At 39.1% G+C, this 9,475-nt stretch overlaps 1 long non-coding RNA gene across 1 annotated transcript; it reads left to right on the top strand.

Moving 5' to 3' along the window:
- The first annotated feature begins 5,781 nt into the window (after window positions 1–5,781).
- Window positions 5,782–7,269, top strand: LOC131247317 (uncharacterized). Its single transcript, XR_009171630.1, has 2 exons — window positions 5,782–5,915; window positions 7,015–7,269. It is a non-coding gene; the product is annotated as an uncharacterized LOC131247317 (long non-coding RNA).
- Window positions 7,270–9,475: the final 2,206 nt, after the last annotated feature.

Raw genomic sequence — 9,475 nt, 5'->3', positions numbered from 1 at the left:
TGGTGCCTTGGCCTGGTTATCCTCGGATGGCTCATGCTCTACTGTTGTTTTTGTTTTAGTGGCCCTCTTAGGCACCATGATTTACAATAGAAAATGGACACCTTAGTTAGTTACAGCCTAAAATAGTCTCTTAAGGTCAAATAACAAAGAGTGTGTCTTCCTAACCTCTTATATAAGTAACTTTTTCTAAGTTCCTTAAAGGGAAACCTAGTGTTTCTAAGTTGTTGAGTCGGTTTTCAAGTTTTAGAACTCTAACTTTCTCCTAAATAGTTACTTGTCCACAGGTAATCCCTTATCTCATGCTCTGATACCAACTTTGGCACGGCCCAGACCCAATAGTCTTAGAATACCGCTATATCTATTGGATCTGGCACGCAACAAGCCGAACTCCAGGATTAGTACCCGATGTTCACACACTAAGCCCCAATCTCGGCGTCCAGCAGGGTAATGAAAAGGATAAATCTCACCATTCATTCTTCACAAAAGAAACATCAGAGATAAGATAAGTAACATTTGCATACAAGTAAACTGGGTACTACAAAATTCCAAAAGTACAACATCTGTCTACGCGATACATATATTCACCATGTATAATTCAAAAATTTCAAAAGTCAAATCAATTCCCTTGACGTGGCACCTAACTCGTAGTCACTACTTGTTTTTCTTCTTTAGATCCTTTACCAGAGTGGTTAAAAGACAAGCAAGTCTTATAACTTAACAAGTATAAAACCTTCATGGTAAGTATGCAATATAGGTTAACATAAAAGATATAATTGACAAATGCAAAGTCCACATGATAAGTACGTAAGATAAGTTAACATAAAAGATATAATGAAAGGACTACCAAAAGTAATAAACTGTGAAAAGCGATGTCTTAATGAATGATGGAGCATGATCATATGTGAAATGCATAATATAACTGCATGCTAACTATAGAAACACCTGCCAATAGTCCTCTCACCATGGACTTGACCGGACTACTCCTGAACATCATCATATCGAATATGATCAATATATTGTTGGAACTTAGGATCCACCGGGGTCGATGCCCATGCGCCAGACACCAGCAATCGACCTCACTACCCACCAATGGGGTTACAACCAAAATTGTGTACACTAGTAACAGACCTCATTCGCGCTTCACCACGCCAGTGAGTCAAACCGGTCCCCGTTTGCCACCTCAGCCCTAAGGCGGGTCGGCATACGCCTTCTCAACCTGGCCTTGTCAGTAGGAGTCAAATCCATGGCTCATGTATCCACCCGACCCAAAGGTGGGCATCCCAAGGTACCATTGGGGTTTAGGGTCTCTCAACCCAAGGGGCACATCATCCCCTACTATTTTCATATTTCCGGTGTCCATGATTCAATATCATTATCCTTATCGTAATACGGTCAATCGGTGATGTTGTGAAGAATTTAGTTACTATTTCTCATCATATATCATGCCATGGAATGCATAATGATGATAATGACAAGCGACTCAAGGATAACTAGAACTCAATGTATACCGATATGTAGGGTGAAAGATTATTAAAGAGCCGCGTACCTGGGTAACCAATTCCTACATGATGCTATCAACTTGTGGCCTCGTAGCTTGGTACTTTCGACTACAAAATACTTTTCTCTTCTTATTTTAATCATGACTAGTCGAATTGTAGTCCTCGTAATTTTTAAACTATGGTACTTGATCGTAATTTTAGTTATGACTCATTTTTATAAATTAACATCCCTTCTTATGTATGAATATCCTACTAACAATCGAATTGCATACTCCACGATTTGATCATTGCATTGTATTGGATGATTTACATGCCTAGTATGACTATTTAAGATAATTATGAAATTGGGCCACAAATTCTTGTCATATAAGGTGACTTAAGTCCAATACACAACGAAGTATTCATGGTGGGCTTATATGGGCTTTGGATTGGGCTTTGATGAGGAGAACATAAAATTATTAAGAGGCCCAAAATTTAGTTTCACCATATATCTATTATGTATATACACCCTGATCCATAGCTCAGGTGGTAAACTGAGTAAAAGATACCTCATTTCCACACTTAGGTCTTGGTATGGATCCCTAGTGGGGGTGGCTAATAGTGAAGTGTGGACTAATAGTGAGCTGTACTAACCAGCTAACAATTATATATATATATAGGAAAAGATTCTAAGTGGTCCAACCCATGGGGACTTCCCATGAGGTCGAGCTGTTGTGGGCCTAACATGATCGAGCTGTGTGAGCCCATCATGATGCATGTTGAACGCCTGCCCCAACTGTGTGGACCCAACGTGAAGCGTGTCGAACATCTGCCCCATCAGTTAGATGCACCGTTACATGGTGGGCCTAGGTTTAAAAATCAAGTCCACCAGTGACTTGTGTTAGGCACACCATATGCAAACTACGGGGTGGTCACCCTTCATTAAAACATTCTTAATCATTTGTTGGGCCCACCAAGGTGTGGTTCACGAATCCAGTCCATCCATTATGTGTGTCCCACTTGATTAAGAGTTCAGTCCAAGTTTCAGATGCCCCCAAATTTCAGGTGGGGCCCAATGAGTGCTTTTATATGTTTTAACATATTTTCACCTAATTTTAGATGGTGTGGGCCACCTGACTTCCATTAACGACTGATTTTTGGGATGGCCTAATTTTTAAAGGAGCCTCATCAAATGGATGGTGTAGATAGTCGACATACATCAAGGTGGGACCAGTGGTGGGACCCACCCTTCCTCCAGCATCCAGTGGCAAGACGCTGCTGGCTGCAGCGTCCAGAGGACACTGACAGCAGCAGCGTCTGCTGTACTATTTTTTTTATGGTTTTTCAGTGGTGGGGCCTACATCAGGATGATCCAACCCATCTACTGGGTCCTTTGGCTCGAGACGGGTCCAATAAGTCTAATATTCAATATTTTTGAAGTGCAGAAACATTATAGTGGGCCCTAACAGACTTTAACCATAATTATCACTGTTTTCTATAGTGTAGCCTGCCAGCGATTTGTATTGGCTTAATTTTCTAACTCAATGCCTTAAATGAAGTGAAAAATAAGATGGACGGTGTGGATCAGATACACGAGTCATGTTGGGTGTGTTTTTGCCCACAGCCCCCTTCTTCTTATTAAAGCAGTTTGGACGCTGCTTCCTTCAGCATCTAGATGCTGTCAGCACGCTCCTTCCTGCTGCATCTCATGGACGCTGTCACCGTCCACTTCTCCCATATATATATATATAATTTATTTAGTTATTTATCTATTTATTTATTTTTATTTTTATATCTAAATTATTGTGTGGTGTGTGAGGGATGTGTGTGAGTTTGGCCCCATACATAGATAATTTGGATGGAATAGAAACATTTTGGTGGGGCCCACTGTCAGTGGGTCCCACATGAATTCCTTAACAATTTAATTTTGTAATTTTTTTCTATGCATCCACACCATTAATCACATCATCAACATCATTACAATTATTTAAATCATCATTATCATCTCCACTATACATAAACAAAAAATAGAATAAGACTGAGGAGGGTGTACTTACCTCGATGGATTAAATGGATGGTTGAGATGGATGAAAGGGATGAAATTGATGGAATGGATGGTTGAGATGGATGAAAGGGATGGGATTGATGGAATGGATGGTTGAGATGGATGGAAAGGATGGGATTGTTGGCCCACCAAGATCACTCCTCTCTCTCTCTCTCTTGTTATAGAAAAAAATGGTGAAAATGCCATGGGGTGGAGGGGTTTATGTAGAGAACTGGATAAGATTATGGTTAGATTAAGCTAATGTGATTAATCTTAGCTTAGGCTAAGATTATAGGAATTTGTACATGATTAAGAATTAATGTGGATTAAAGGGGCATGGGATGGCATGGTGTGATGATGTCATGCATGAGAGAAGGTATGGAGAAGAGTTGACTTTGGGGTGTACATGAGAGAGGGAGGGGTATGGGTGTGTGACATCACACACATGGGTAGAGATTCTCTCACCCATGTGTGGTATGGTACATGTGTGGGAGCATGTGTTGTGCACATGTTATATAGTGCCTTACGCACTAAGACAATGACGATTCTTCATGGCGTATCTCACTAACAGAGCGTCGCACAGATGCACGGGTGGTACCTCCGTGATCGCGGCGATGTGGCGGTCGATATGGAATAGGTTTCGAAGTCTTGGGGTTCCGGTCAGTCGGGTGTGTACTATGCACGGCCGATCTAGGTTTGGCCAAAAGCATCGATCATTGTGCAGATAGGCATAAAAAATTGTATGGAATGGTCAGGGTGGTCATCATGGTATCGGTTTCAGTTATTTATGGTCGCATTATGAGGGGTGCATTATAAAGGGTTCTTTTGAGTATTTAAATTGTGCATGTAGGTATTATCAAGTTTTATTTCAGAAGGTGAGTCTCACCTACTAACCACTCAGTCATACTTATAGGATGGATCGGGTGTTATAGACCGGGTCTGATGTGTTGGATCCTTTCAACCCGCTGATTAGGTCGTTAGTAGAAATAGGAAGAAAAGAGAAAGAAAAGAGGGAAAGGAAGAGGAATGGAGAGAGAGTTGTGGTGGTGCAGGTGCACCACATTTTGGGTTCAACCAACTGAGTCACTGACTCGGTTCGAACTTAGGACAGACCAGGTTGGGTCCCTTCATTTCCAGCAAGTTGCTGGATGTTGCTGGTTTGAAAGGAAGCAAAGAAATGGAAATAAAGAGAAGAAGGAAGGAGGATCCACTCGATCAGCTCTAATCGAGTCGACCCACCGATTCAAATTGCTTAGTCAAGCTATTGAGTTTGACGACCCTAGCTGGACGTTCCAGCTTGAAGAATTAAGGAAGAAGCAAGGAAGGAAAGGGACATTTAGAAGATGAGAAAGAAGAGGGGAGAGAGAAGATCGAGTCCACTCAGTTTCAAACTGAGTCAAACTCACTGAGTCGGGCTGACCCGACTCCCATATTATTTGAGGACCATACTCAGTCAGCAAATCAACGATATTGGGGCTCCCGGTTCGGATCCTAGTATTATGCCTCGTCATCAGGTAACCTCTCCAACCGAATCCAAATTGGCCAAGTTGACTCAATGAGTCAATGTTTCTTTCGAGATTAGATGTGCCTCATTATATTAATATCATGATTACACTCTTATTATGTAGGTTGCTAACATTATATGTGATTAGCCCTTAATGGATAATTTGTGCTAGGACTAGTAATTTTAAATGAGATTACAATTAGTAAATAATTTTATTTCACTTACCGCTCCTAAATATTAACATTAATAGTACACCATGATATTTATTATTATCACAAGGGTTAGGGTTGTCGTGTTAGCTAATAACAATTACATCGCTAGTATTAATGGCAATTTTACAATCATTTATACTATCTACAATCATTTATACTATCATCATTAGGAATTTAATATCAGGAATGAATAGCTGTTAGTAACTTATCTATACCGATATTAGTTATTACATATAAAATAATATCATTACTAATTACTAGTGTATTGCTTTTTCCACTCTTAAATATTATCATAGATGGTAGATCACAATATTAATTATCATCAGAATGATTATTATTAATATGTTAGCTAATATGAAGAACAACACTAACGCTAATAATTATCTTATAACTATTGAGTTTAAACATAACTAATACACCAACTAGGGTTCAAACCCTAGTTATCTAACCTAGAACTAAACTCTAAAATAAAATCCTAAAATCCAAGTACAGGGCTAAACTCTAGGATAAAACCCTAATTCCACATTAAAGCCTAAAAGATGACCCTAGGCTATGATCTTCAACCCTAGGTAGTGATTAGAACTGAGACCTAATTGTACAAGTTCATGAATTATGGTAGGATACAATTCTAAGGGCACAAGCACTTAGCGACACTAGAAGGCGATTCAACATATAAGGTGATGATTCTTCCCCTTGAGCTTTCCATTTTCCCATTAGCTTAATTCATAGTTTTTATTTAAATTCATAATTGATATCGCCCTTTACAATCACATGTGTTAGCTGGTGGAAATTGAATTGTTGTATTACATGCTTTATGATTATCCTATATAATTGTTCATACTTATGGATTTCTATTTGTGGATTGCATATGGAACTTAAACTAGTACATTAGTGGGAAATTTCCACATATGAATGTACACCCATACTTGAGATGTAACTCGACTAGTTGTGATCGTAATGGACCTTCGACTTGGTGGTTATTGAGTTGTGGTCTAGATGGATCATTGATGCGGGCCTACCATCTAGGGTTGTTGTACCCAATGGTTTTTAAGGATGGTCTTTATCGTATGGTTTTTATATCGGCCCTATGTGGCATATTTTGATACTCGCCTTACGTGATTTTGTTTTGGTACTTGCCCTAGATGGGTTCTATGTTTTATACTGTGCAATTATGCGACGGTAAGCCCCATATATTGTAATATGATTGGCCACTAGTCAACGGGGTTCCATTAAACATCCTAAGATGGTAGTCTCATGAGCTGGGGACGGTGGTATGGGACCTATGCCTGAGCTGTCGGCCTACGCTGGGCCATGTGCTCCCCATAGTGACCTTTGAGCTTATTTAAATCAGCTGATTGTAATTGGATTAATAATGGGCTGGCAAATCATGCATACATGGCATATTTCGATAGCTTAGATCATTTTGCTAATGCGATTACGCTGAGTGTTGCGCTTATGACTAGTCATTCGATTGTGTAATGACTTGGATTATCATGCCCATGCAATTATGCCGAGTGTTGCGCTGATGACTAGTCTTATCCCTGGGTGACAACCCCAATGTCTGTGCGGATGTTTTACCCAGGACATAGGCCGTCTGGATGTTTTACCCGAGCCGATGATTGCATTCATGCATCCATGCATATAATAAGACTGCATTTACTCTGTTTTGGTTGTCTGGATGTTTTATATTATTTCTTACCTACTGCGATGGTGTGTAATCTTAAGGAAAGTTTACACTGAGTTGGCCACTCATCCATCAAATATATAACCGTACAGGTAACACAGGTGGCCCTGATGATGTTCATATTCATATTGGTGAGGAGTAGGCTATGGTTGACAAGGGTGAATGATTATATTTGCTAAGGGTTGCTACAGGATTTCACAGCTCAAGATTGTTACAAATTTACTTCGTTTCACATGTAATGTTATTTCATTTTGTATTCGTAAGAATGGAGACATTGGTTTGTATAAGTCATTATGGGCACTCTCTTGTATATTCTAAATGAAATTTGAAATTTCCCTTTACGCTTATTTGTCCACTCTACGATCATCTGCTTACTCTGATAAAAGAAAAATATTATATCTGACCATTCTTTAAGGTTAACACTTGGGTTTTTGGGACACGGGTCATATACTCGGGTCCTGAAAAGTCAGGGCGTTACATTTTGGCACTACAAAATTTGACAATTATAGGAGCTAGAAACCATAGCACTTACAGATAAGACCATTCACCAGAACACTAAGAATTATAGTGGTTCAGTGTGTCAACAACTGTTCTAAAACAACCACACCTACTCCACTCCCAAAATTACTATCTACGTAATCTTTGCTTTCACTAAGAACAAGGTTTTCACAAGGTCACCTTAAAACTTGATACAGTTGTGATTTTACCGGGCTATCACAAACAAGAAACCCCTCACTAAGATTTTCTAACTTATCTCAGAAAAACCAACATTGAGATTTTCTGGCTATCTTAGAAAAACCAAATACAGAAAATAAATGTATACTTATCTTCACTGTAGAAGAAGCTATAGCTGAAGAACCACTTTTCTTGAATGTCGAATGTTCAATGTTAAGTCTGCTAAAAAAGGTCTAGGGTTCTACTGATTTTAATTAAATTTAAACCAAGTAGCTACTTATATTAATTCTCTTAAATCTCAATAAAAAGAGTATTCACTCTCTTTTTAAAATCAGAATGAAAGTATTTGAGATTAAGGGAATTAAACAAAAAAGCTATAAAATAATTTATAAATACCGTTCAAAAGCTTGACAATAACTGGGGCTTCTCTCTCTCTTGCAGAAGGATTATAGTAGTGATAATTGAATAATTTAGATTAAGAGAGAACTTCAATTTATAGGCAAAGAAGTTATTTATTCGACTGGCCCAAGCACCAGATTTTATTCCAACGGATTTCTAGATTTGAGCAAGATAAGATTTAATAAACCTTTGACTGGTCAAAGGCCCTGCTCAACTGATCGAAGGTGGTCTTTGACTAGTCAAACATGGTGTTCAACTGGTCGAGAATGCCAAATCTGAACCGATTTAGTTTTTGGACTTTGAGTCGAGAAACTCTCAACTGGTCAAAGAAGATTGTCCTTCGACTGGTCAAAGGTGCAACAAAATTTTTTGTTTCACTCAGTTTGTACTAGGACTGGTCGAGAAAATCTTAGGCTAGTTGAGCCAAAACTTAGGTTGGTCGAAACTCAACCAAATACAAGCATAAAAACTCAATATTAAATAGATTTTGAAAGCACCTAAACCTAAGGTCTTTCTAGGATTTATAATACTTGTATGGACTGAACTTCATTGTCTTGAAGTAGATTAGAGACTTGAACTTCTCTAAGGAGCTTGATCTTGTGCTAGAACATTAGTAGAAGGATCCACTCAGGGAACCTAAATTTTAGGCCAGACAGGCCAAGGACCTACACTAAGGACCTAAGTTTATGCCCTGCACAAGAGCAAGGGTCAACACACAGCACCCACACGTACTCTCTTGTCGGAGGCCTCCTATGAGGACTTGAAAGAGGTGAGAAGCACCTTTAGCCCAAACCTACAAAAGGAATGATCAAAAGGGTCTCTGGACTCTAATGACTTACAAATAAGTGGGTGAGCCCCATTAAGCATGTTGATGAAGATCTCCTTCTTGATGATGAAGATTCTTCAGCTCCCTTGATCCGCAACACTTGATGATGTACCAATAAGGGTGACGGGTTGGGTTAAGGTTATCTTGGAATCTACTCTAATGAGTATTACCTATTAAAGCAATGGAGAGATTCCAAGGTCTTAGACATTCAAGGGATCTTAGCTCAATGATTTGCCATTAAGGTGGTAGCTGGATGATTCTTGAATGCGGAAGTTCACTCCCTAATCCACTCTATAGAATATCAATGATGATGGTGGATTGAAGGATGAACTCCCATGAGAAAAAGAACTTAGGTTAGATGATATGTAGTTACTCTATCAAAGCTCTCTATCTTTTTCTCAATACAGCAACCAAGAACAAGCTCTCCTTAAATAGACAAAAAGTTTTAACAATAATAAAGATGTCAAATTCTGACAGAGTTCGATATCATCGGGCCTGCTTCGATGTCATCGAAAGTTTACTTTCGATGCTATCGAAGCAAGGTTTGATGATACGAACTCCACTAAAGTATATACCTGAAACTTTTTACCTGAGGATCGATGCCATCGAGCGAGCGTCGATGTCATCGGAGTTTGAATTCTGATTTCATTGAC

Source organism: Magnolia sinica, chromosome 5, assembly GCF_029962835.1.
Source record: "Magnolia sinica isolate HGM2019 chromosome 5, MsV1, whole genome shotgun sequence".
Taxonomy (NCBI): Eukaryota; Viridiplantae; Streptophyta; class Magnoliopsida; order Magnoliales; family Magnoliaceae; genus Magnolia; species Magnolia sinica.
Note: the sequence above shows the minus strand (reverse complement) of the source record. Positions and strands in the feature narration are given on the sequence as shown.